The sequence below is a fragment of the Cupressus sempervirens genome, chromosome 1 (genome assembly GCF_028749045.1).
Source record: "Cupressus sempervirens isolate cs-2001-9-10 chromosome 1, ASM2874904v1, whole genome shotgun sequence".
NCBI lineage: Eukaryota > Viridiplantae > Streptophyta > Pinopsida > Cupressales > Cupressaceae > Cupressus > Cupressus sempervirens.
In genome coordinates, this window is record NC_143118.1 from 138,865,874 (window position 1) to 138,877,863 (window position 11,990).

At 35.7% G+C, this 11,990-nt stretch overlaps 1 long non-coding RNA gene across 1 annotated transcript; it reads right to left on the bottom strand.

Annotated features, from left to right (window-relative positions):
• Positions 1-1,088: 1,088 nt before the first annotated feature.
• Positions 1,089-2,960, bottom strand: LOC149576568 (uncharacterized). The gene is made up of 2 exons (XR_016361795.1): positions 1,752-2,960; positions 1,089-1,562 (listed from the first exon to the last, which is right to left on the bottom strand). It is a non-coding gene; the product is annotated as an uncharacterized LOC149576568 (long non-coding RNA).
• Between the last annotated feature and the right edge of the window lie 9,030 nt (positions 2,961-11,990).

Below are 11,990 nucleotides of genomic sequence, written 5' to 3' on the forward strand. Positions count from 1 at the left end.
TTCTAAAGTCCTCTAACAAAGCCACTCCTAATAGGGTGATTAAATCCTTTAACCAGGTTACATTTAACGACGTGTAGTATAATATTTAACAGGGTTGATTCCTAATAGTGCTCACTTTAGAAAAATGAAAAATTGGTGACATGTTGCTCATGGTTTTTCCCAAATTGGGTTTCCACGTTAGATCCTCATGTTGAACTTGTGCTAAATATTTTTATGGTGTTTTACATTCCAAATGTTTACTTTATGCAAGATTGATATATTAGGATAGTAAACTACTAGTTAATATTGTTATTCAGACTACAATAGAGACTGAGTTGCAGGATAAGCAAAACAAAAAAGTGTTTAATTGTTTGATCGTTTAATTGGTACTAATGGACCTTGAGTGACTAATTCATCCCCTCCCCCCTCTCAATTATTCTAAACATTCTAACAATGTGTGTGTGTGTGTGTGTGTATACACACACACACACACACACACACCAAGTATGAGTATAGATACGGTATTATTATACTAAGACATGATAGAATTTGCAAGGTATACAAATATCATCCACATATGAAGGTAATATTTTCTTTATATAAATTTTAATGTTATAATTCAATTGGTTATCTCATGGTTATCCTTTGTACATTCTTGCTTGTTTAGTTGTTTTATTCTTTGATCAAGGTGGTTAGATTTCATACCTGATGGTTTGACATTGGGTTTGGAGTCCCATTCCTAACTTCCATTTTGGCAATAGTCCCCCCCCACCCCTCCTTCATCGTACTCTTGCAAAAGAAGGAAAGATCCCAAAATAATAACATATTTCCATGATTTTCAAAATATCAATTAGATTTCAAAACATTACATAATCATTTTCCAATTTCCATAATATTCATTTCTAATTTCATGTGTGACGATTATATAACATTTCTTATTAAATTCAAGTATAACAATCAACTAACATGTCATGTGAAATAATAATGAACAACCATAAATTTCACTTCACATGATCAAATATCTTAACAACTTACCGACCAACTAACATCACATGAATTCTCAATGGCTAGGAGATTATTTTAAATCAAGCAAAAATTTGAGATTTAGCAATAGGTAATTCACATTCCCCTCTATTGACAAGGCAACCACAAAGTCTTAGAAATTAGAATAGTACGTATAACTCATCTTAAAATCTCTAAGACTTAAATCAAAGGGCTCTTAATCTCCATGCTCAAAAGATGTCCCGCACATGCCAGTCAGGCAACATCCTTTAAGGCTTGATCTTGAGTTATTTTTTATCCACACTACTTTTGGGTTGTAGATTGCATTTTGGGCTTACCACTACTTGGTATCAATTCCACAGGAAGAAATATGAGTGGACATGGAGACCTCTGTTCTTTGTTTCCTACTCCATTTGAGAAAAACATTGATCTGCGCAGACTTGTTGCCCAAAAACTCTAAGTCCAAATCATCGTATTGTCGCATTGTGAAGACATCGCTCATTCATCCTCCCAAGAACAAGTTTGATATGCACATATGCCTTCTCAGAGAGATATATGCTCTTTAGAAGAAAATCTTATCCCTACACCAACGTCACAAGGTATAAGGTTATAATTCATGAATCTACACAAGAACCATCTCACACAAATCAAACAAAAAGAATTTGAGTACAACAAAATTGTTCTTATTGAATTAGATAGCAACCCTTCTGGACAACCACATTCAATCCAGTACTAAAGACAAAGCCAAAATAGGTAAAGAATAAATATACCTTCTTCCGCATTAATATTCCTTAGAACCCTTGCAAGGAATATGGAGTCAACCCTTGCAACTGTCACTGTTCTATCACACTAATTCGTAATGCCCTAGTCGTCCACCAATCTGCAATGCCCTAGCCATCATCCACTATTTAGTGTCCTGGTTGGAGGAGTTGGAATCGATCTGCCAGAGGGTGCTCTCAGTTTTTATGGCTTCTCACAGGAAGCATTTAACAGAATCTCTGAAGGATTTAGCAGATGCCTTAGGTCTCTTTCATAGCATCACAGGCTTCTTCTTCTCGCAGCGACAACTTCCAATAGAGGGTGAACAGTGTCACGGGCGAACAGTGCCATGGTGAACAGTGTCGAGTGAACAGTGTTACGAGTGAACAGTGTCAAGTGAATAGTGCACGGATGAACAATGCCATGGTGAACAGTGTCACATGAACAGTGCCATGGTGAACAATGTTGCGTGAACAATATCGCGGGTGAACAGTGTCGTGGGTGTACAGTGCGGGTAGTTGGGGTTTGCACGCCAACTATTTGACAGAATGAATCCTCCACTTGATCCTGTCACATTTCAACAGATTCTTGATCGTTTAGCAAAACTTGACAAGGATAATATAGCATTGAAAGATATAGTTGTTTCGTTAGCCAACCTCTCTCAAAAGTTAGTCGCTCAGATGCTTCAGCTTGAAGAAACACAGACTGATTTGAAGAAACAATTCGACTGCTTGCTGGATACAGTTATTACTTCACAAATCGCGGAGCTCTCAAAGGAAATGGACATGTACATGAGCCAACTATTTGATTTCGAGTCATGGTTGTCTAATATCCACACACTAAAGGAGCAATAATATGAACTTGATAGGAAACATTGTTCCCTCAAGACCTAAATAGAACAATAGCTAAAATCTTGGGCATCTATTTGTAACAACCCCAACCTAGTGTCTCTCTCCGGGGTGGAGAAGTTGGTCCAAACCAAGATGGTTGATGAAAGGATCAGGTGTGCCCGTGAACTAAACTTGAGGGTCCGTTGTCTCCCTCTTCCTTCTTCTTTTGAGCCTCTTGCAGTGGGCTATTCCTTCCTTAAAGACCAACTAGATATCACTGATATTTCACTAGATTGCGCCTCGGTTGGGTATGACAATACCCTCTTTATCTGGTTCCTCTCACTTGCTGACCGCCTTCGGGCTCTTAAGACAAAGAGGAAGCTCTTCTCTCTCCCCACCAAGATTTATCTTGATGAGGATCTTACTAGATCGCAGGTGACTAAACTTAAGCAGGCTTGGGATCTTGTTGTGGCTTCTCGACAGGAGGGTAAATGGGCAGTGATTAGAAACTTTAAGGTGGTGATTCATGACACTTTCCTTACTGGTTGGGAGTCAAGGTCAGCATCTATGACCAATTCTAGTAGGTCCTAAAGGTTGCATTCTAGGACACATACTTGGTGGCAATTCTTATGCAGGCTCAAATTCTTACCTTGGTTGCCTGATTGGATGAGTACCTCTTCGTTAGCGACACTCCTCCTGTTACACTCATCAACATCACAATGCCTCTGGTCGCCCCTGCCCATTTCATTGTTGGACCTTTTCTTTCTTTCTTTCTCTTTCTCTCTTCTTGGAGAAAGGATCCTTCTTTGTCTTTTGCCTTTGTTCTTGTCTTGGGCCCTCTTTCTTTTGTGTGAGACTTTTGTGTATCAGAGAAAAGATTATTGATCCTTCTCTCTTTTGTGTTGTTTGTTTTCTTTCTTTGCTTTCCTATTCACTCTTTTTCGAACACCGTTTGGTGCTCCCGTTGGGTTGTTCTTCTTCCCTGTTGTATCTTTCAGTCCCGTAGACCCTTTTGTTGGTCTCTTGTTGGACATTAATATCTTTATCCTATCTTATCTTATCTTCTAATTCAGAAAGAATAAATTACATGGTCTAAATCTTCATACATTGCAATAAAATCATGGGTTGTGTTTACAGTTGGGGTTATAATCTTGTTCAAGGTTGGGATTATGATAGCTTACGACAATGGACTACAATTAGATTCCTATTTGAAACTCTTTGACATACCCCATTGCACCCTAAGGTATGATTACTAATAAATAATTTTATTATCAAAAACTAATAAAGCGTATCTTTTCAAAAGTTCTACAATAAAAATCATCCAGATTCTGATCAATCTAGAGAGTCTATGGGAAAGATTGTTTGACATTTGGTAGATAAGAACATCGTAGATTATCTTCCACCGCCTTATTTTGACAGTTTGATTCTTCCCTTCGCATCAAATTTCACCTATAAATAGCTATAAATGCAAACTAATTGTACACAGTAGGGACATGCACGCACAGGCCAAAATGAATGGTGCAATTGCAAAAGGACATAACTATCCTCCAAATAGAATGTGTTGTCATATAACGAAAAATCCATGATGCATACATATTATACATGATAGGCATGTTGAATGGAATAAAACGGAGGTAGGCATACATAATAGAGTAAAATGAAGGATGGATGTGTTTGTCACTAAGAACAAGGATGCTTGTCAATGGGAGTAGCCCTGTGCCAACTGTGCAACTTGATTGATGTTGATAGATGATTCAACTACGTGATTTGATTGATGCTTGTACATGTTTTGGTAGTTCAATTTTTATTTTATTTTTGTGTGGATTTTATTGAATTTTCAAAGATATCAAAATTTTAAACTTATGTTTTTATCATTTTAGTTTTGTAATCTTTGTAGTATTTATGAATACCAAATTTTTGTTGTACTTATACTTTATTATATATTTAATTTATATATACATATATTATATCTTAAATATTATATTATATTATAAAATATTGTTGGATGCTATAAGGAAGAAAATACATGAAAATACACTACAATTTTGGCCTGTGCGCATTGAATAAACAGAAAGGCTTCCTATGATAAGCCAAACTCATTCGACACCAAACTCCTACAACAACGCCTGAAATGCACAACCTTTTTTACTTGCATAACATAGCACAAATATTTTATATCCCTACAATTTGACCTGCGATATTATGAGGAGGTTGAAAATACACTGTTGTTTCGACTTATGAATGTTGAATGAGCAAAAAATGTTTCCTTGGATAAGTCAAACTCATTTGATCCGAAGCTCCAACGATGCCTAAAAATGCACATCACATCAAGCTTTTAATCTCTCTACAATTTGACTTGAGATGTTACAAAACGGTCAAAAATACACTGCACTTTTGACTTGCAAACATTGAATGAGCAAAAAAAGCTTCCTATGATAAGCCAAACTCATTCGACACCAAGCTCCTATGATGCTCGAAAATGCACAACATTTTTGACCTGCGCAACATTGCACCGAGATTTTCTCTCTCTACAATTTGACTTGCGATGTTACGAAAAAGCTTGAAAATACACTACAGTATCAACTTGCGAATGTTGAATGAGCAAAAAAGGCTTCCTATGATAAGCCAAACTCATTCAACGCCAATTTCCTACGATGCTAAAAAATGCACAACATTTTTTACCTGTGCAACATTGCATTGAGATTTTCTCTCTACAATTTGACACACAATGTTACAAAAAGCTAAAAAATACACTACAATTTTGACTTTTGAACATTGAATGAGCATAAGGCTTCCTATGACAAGCAAACTCATTCAACACCAAGCTTCTACGATGCCCAAAAATGCACAACATTTTCAACTTGCACAACATCACACCAAGATTTTCTATCTCTACAATTTTACTTGCGATGTTACAGAAAGATCAAAAATACACTACAGTTTCAACTTGTAAACGTCGAATAAGCAAAAAAGGCTTCCCACAATAAGCCAAACTCATTTGACACCAAGCTCCTACACCACCTAAAAATGCACAATGTTTTCATGTGCTCAAGATATGCCAAAAATACACAACATTTCCTGGCAAAAAACAAGCAGAACTTAGCTCATGAAAGATGTTTATGATCAATCATCTATTATGGGCTAAAGGGTGACAAAAAAAGTCCAAAATTACCAACTTCAATCTTGTATGTCAAAATTAGGATATTTACAATACAATTTGTAAGTGTAAATGGTATTTAAGCTATCAATCTTTTACAAAATTAATCTATTGTTGTAGTCATTCTTTAAGTTATTTTTACATCCTTCAGCTTTAGAAATTATCAAATTCAAATTTTCAATGGTAGAGTATAGCACAAACTGGAGTAGTACTGGGATGAGTGACCTCCTGGGAAGTCTTGGATCTTCACCTACGTGAGCATCACCTAGATCCAATGAGTGTTAAGTGTTTCATTTATTCTCATGAGAGATGGATTCGTGTGATTCACTAATCATGAAACATGGGTCAATGAGTTTGACTCAAAAACTACACAGTTTAAATCCTTATAGTAATATCACAATTTGACTTGTTGAGGAAAATGTCTCCTACTTATCAATTGATGAGCTTAAGGGACTTTCTAATGAATGGTTCATAATCCACAACACCAGGTGAAAGTTTTGCAAATGGGGTTGCAAGAAAAGTGGGTTTAACCATGGAGGAAATTTTGCAGTTAAGCGTGCTCAAACTAGAGTAGTATTGGGATGGATGACCTCCCAAGAAGTCCTGATGTTTCACCTCTGTGAGCATCATCTAGATCCAATGTGTGCTAAGTGTTCCATTTTATTCTCATGAGAGATGGATTCATGTGAATTGCTACTCATGAAACATGGGTCAATGACTTTGACTCAAAAACTACACAGTTAAATCTTGATAGCAATATCACAATTTGACTTCTTGTGGAAAATATCTTTTGCTTATCAATTGTTGAGCTTAAGGGGCTTTCTACTGAATGGTCATAAGGCACAACACTTGGTGAAGGTTTGAGAAATGGACTTGCAAGTAGAGTGGGTTTAACCATGGAGGAAACTTCATAGTTAAGTGCTCTCAAATTTTAGTACTAAGATGGATGACCTCCCAAGAAATCTCAATACTTCACCTCTAGAATCATCACCTAAATCCAATGAGTGCTAAGTATTCCATTTATTCTCATGAGACATGGATTCACGTGAATCACTACTCATGAAACATGGGTCAACGAGTTTGACTCAAAACCTACACAGTTAAATCCTAATAGCAATATCACAATTTCACTTGTGGAAAATCTCCTACTTATCAATTGATGAGCTTAAGGGGCTTTCTAATGAATGGTTCATAAAGCACAACACTTGGTGCAAGTTTTGCAAATGGGGTTGCAAGCAAAGTGAGTTTAACCAAGGTTTAACCATGGAGGCAACTTTGTTGTTAAGTGTACTCAAACCAGAGTAGGACTGGGATGGGTGACCTCCCGCAAAATTCGGTACTTCACCTCTATGAGCATCACCTAGATCCAATGAGTGCTAAGTGTTCCATATATTCTCATGGGAGATGGATTTGCGTGAAATACTACTTATGAAACATGGGTCAATACAACTAAATCTTGATAACAATATCATTATTTCTATTCATATTTCCTATTATTTTTTATTTACTACAGAAGGGTGAGCACAAAGCTCTCTATTCATGTCACATCCTCGGTATTAAAGAGTCACATACTCAGTATTAAAGAAAAGGTTGCAATCGCAAAATGGTAACTTCTTAGATGAATTTAACCGTCGAGAAGTAAATTTGTTGGCATCACATTGAATGAATCTAGTGTAGCTTGAGATCAAGAAGTAAAGGTGTTTGCATTGCATTACATTGAATCAATCTCATGATTTCTCATGATTAATCTCATTGTTGATTTGCCTTAATCTTGGTGATGAATGACCATCATTATATTTCCTTTCACAAAATTAAATAAGAAATTCTTTCAAGTAGAGTTGTTCAGTTCAGTTTTAATTTACGTTATGGAAGAGCGGATATCAAGCCATGCGCACAAAAGTAGCTCCTCTCCCGGATACAACAGGAAAGAGCATTGTGATAGATGTTTACTGAAAGAATTCTAACCACTAATCACAGGGTACCAAATATACACAATTATCATTAATAAAATAGCCTTCCAACATACCAGTGAGGTCATTTATTCTTCTCTTTCTGCTTGTCAGTAGATTTTTTTGTACATGAGGAACTCATCAATCCTTATCGTCCAGATTCATTATTAATGACCTTTTTCCTAAATATCACTTAAATCAAAGTGCTAATGTGAAACAATGATTTACCTATTTAACTTGAATTTAAACTACGCATTAGAAAGATACGTACTCAAAACATTTCCTCTCTCTACCTAAATATAAAAATGGAATGAAAAGAGAGCACAAACAACATTATATTCTCTTCAGAATATTAAGGATGCTGCTCCACAAAAGAATAGATAACAAGTAGCAATGCCAATTAGCTTCACAAAAACATGCATGCACGGGTGCACACCCCCACGCTTAGTCTCTAGTGTTTTGACAACTACTCCACTAGCACTTAGTGCAAAATCAAGGCGTCATATAGGCGTGCACTATGGTAAAAAGAAATGATCAATACTGAAGTGACAAGATGGTGCAGGTTATGCACCTAACAAGACTCATGCCTTGTGCCTTACTGTAAGACACCCAACACATCTCAATAGTTAAATGTCATAGAGGAAATGTTTAACAATGAAAGGAAGACATGAGATGCTAGTTCATGTAATTTAATTAATAGAAAATTTATCTCGAAATCAAAATTTAATGGTACGATGTGAGAAAAGAATGACATTATTTAGTTAAATCCTTCAATCAATGTTTAAGGTTTTTTATTCCATGCATCACAACCATCAATTGTATTTAAAAGCCAAAATTCCATTAACATTACCTTTAAATACATGGAATTCACTAGACATAAATTGAAATACTATAATAAAACTTTTCATCACTTTCAGAATCACCGTTCACGAAGTTTGCAGTGATATCATATTGAGAAGTCACAAAATCCTTAAGGACTGTTGTCTTGACATGCTGTAACTTTACCTGCAATTTATATTGTTCAAGCGTCAAGTGCTATTAATGGCCATCTTTTCTCATTCACAAATAAACCATATGTTTCTTGTAAGCTCAATGTGCTTTACTATTAGAATGTAGTGATAGCAAACAAAAAAGTTAAAAAGAAAGAGGTACTTATAAGGGTTCGGGTGCACTCATTAATCTGTGCAACTCATTTTTTAGAGTCATCGCAGGTTTGTCTGCATTGTATTAAAAGCCTCGTGGCTGTGTTCAAATCAATATAAGGTAAGATTTCAAGTTTCTAGTGAATGACATTATGACATCATTCTTAACATTCAAAGAACAAAATGTAGGTGCTATTCTTGGCCTTTCTTTTAACGTTGTTATACTGCTTACATCCCTACAAAGTGCAAATTCTACCATGTTTCCACCATAGTATGATGCCCACCCAAGTTTCATTTTGCTTAGATCAGAAAGAAAATCTGTCAAGAACTCATCGTTTCTTTGTTTAGTGTTATAAACTTATTTTCATATTTATAAACAAGTATATTGCCTTTCATCTTCTGCAAAGACAGCAATGTCGTGTCAGACAAACATCCCTGAATAGTATATAGACCTGAATGTGCAAATATTAGACCCGAATCTGTAAATATCATTAAGCACTTCGCTACAGGTAGTAACATTCATATTTAACATGGTACTTTGGCATTGGGGCCTTTATTGGATCAGCCATTGTAACAACCAAAATTTAAAGGGCATTGGAAAGATTAAACAAATTAACTAATGCCAATACTAAATTAAGTCGTCTAATGCAGCATACCATTTTCCTTCAAATATTACAGTACGAATTAGCATTTTAGTTGTATCAGAATTGGTTACATAAAGACATCATTCTTGAACACTCGAAGTACAAGATGTAGCCTGTCTTCTGACATTGTTATACTGCTCACATTCCAACAAAGTCGAATTCCTACCATATTTACTCCATTGTATAAGATCTGTCCAAGTTTCATTTTGCTTTGATCAGAAAGATAATCTGTCAAGGCCTTACCATAGCACATCGGCATCATGGCCTTCATTGGATAAGCCATTCTAATAGCCAAATTTCAAAGGGCATTGGAAAGATTAAACAAATTAACAAATGTCAATAATAAATGAAGTCATCCAATGCAGCATGCTATTTTCCTTAAAATATTACGGTGCACATTAGCATTTTAGTTCTATGATCTGGTTACCTAGAGACTTGTATCCATTCCACTAATGCATGATTTCAATCTCCCATCTCAAAAGCACCCATGTGTAATAGAAAGGTACAGGAAAATCCCAAAATGACAGGTCACTCTCTTTGCGTCCCTTGATAGTTTCCTTAAAAAGTGGGAAACTTCCTATGAAAGTTTTGTAATGCTCGTATAAAATAATGTGTTACTTTCCTTAGGTTCTAACATCTGTCTGAAAAAGCTATAGGATATATAAAAACATATGCCATACACAATGAAGCAACTTGTATGAAGAGAAGTAATAAAAAGATTTGATAATGCCTAGATGCACTGAAAATTTATCAATTAATTGAAATCTAAACTGTTTGTGTCACAATGATGAGTATTAAATATCAATATTTCCTTTCAACAACAATTATTTACATTCTTTAGTTTCTTATATATGTTGTCTCTAGTACCTCAATATCTACCTTTTCTGATTTAAACAGCATACGATACCCATCCCTCTTTTCCCAACCAATTCATTCTCAATCCCCTCATGACCATTATTTGAAGTCTAAGAAAATGAACCACTGAAAAAGGATTGCAAAACCAAGCAGTTTCAACTTCTATTTTCCTGATACAAAGGTGTCCCTTCCCCTTGTGTTGCATGTAGCAATCTAGAAATGAATTGTGGGTCACAAGTGATGAGATCCGGGCACAGAACCACAAACTGTCATGCTAAAGCATGCATCCAAGCTCGCATATTTGTAACTCAACAGACCAGGAGATGTATAAGTTAATAATCTAGTCCGTATTCACTCATAGAACAGACTCCTTAGCACTATTCAAAAGGAATGTAATCCTTTCCCATTCCGTATGCTTCTCTTCCAAAACTTGAGAACCGGCATTTTTAGCTGTCGTATTCTATTTTGTTTAATATTTTTAAACATCGTTCACCAAAGCAGTAAGCATTATGTCACGCTCTCAAAGCATCTAACACTAACCAACTTCAAATTATTGTAGAGTATTACCAACTCATTTAGTCTCGTGGAACATTAAAATTTCTTCTTCTTCTAAACATCTGATACCAATCTTCTAAGATACCAAGTTACAAAAAGCTAAAAGCACATATCTCTGGCATGAATGGTTCTCCCAAATGAAAAACGCTACAATAAAGAAAGCATTCAACATGCCAAATGATTTCTTTATTGAACTAGCTGCAAGAATGGTTTCCGGTCAACTTATTACCTCTTACAATTCAATTTTGGAAAGTGTTGTTTTCAATCAATAGACCCCGGCTTGGTTTTGAAGTCTCTTTCAAGACTCTAAATGCCCACGATCACCATAAACCCAAACCTGAGTACAATCTTGACCATAAATTCATGCCAATTCCTGGCATTTAACCGAACTAAAAATGGTGTGAAGTGTAAACAACGTACAGTAGAGCATGTACGCACATCATTCAGTAAAAACCCAAAAAGCTCAGAAGACAAACCAAACAGGAAGTGTAACTGTCAATCAAGCTTGCACACTCCAAATAGGAAATAGAAAGCAGCAATGAATACAGTGATCATCTAGGGTATTGGTTTGTAGGTATAGATCCATCGTCATATGCTTGATCGACAAAAAAAGTTTAAAAGCAAGTTATAAATTCCGTGTCTGTTATCAAATTGATGCAAAAAATACAATTCCATTTCTTCTAATATATCAATAAAGTTTCTGTTACTTGGGCAAAATTGGATCTGGCTCTGGTGAAAACCCTGAGGATGTTGTAGTCAGTCAAATTCCACTGCAAACGCATGACCGAAAAAACCCACCTGTTTAATGTATAAATTTTAGTAGGGTAGTGTTATTAGCTTCTAAACCCCCTGATCCAATATAATTTGTTGAAGTAAATGTTACGAAAAATTCTCATCAAAGCGGCGTCCTATCTCAACAGAAAATTAAATGTACAAATTTAAGTGCTGCATAAGACCAGACCAAAAAGCCATAAAATTAAATTCATGGTCTGAAATAACTAAGAATACCAACCACAAAATACACATGACCATATGGACAAGTAACACACTGAAATATGTAAAATAATCTCCGATTTGCAGAAAGAGCATGTCAATCCATATATATTCAAGACGGAGGA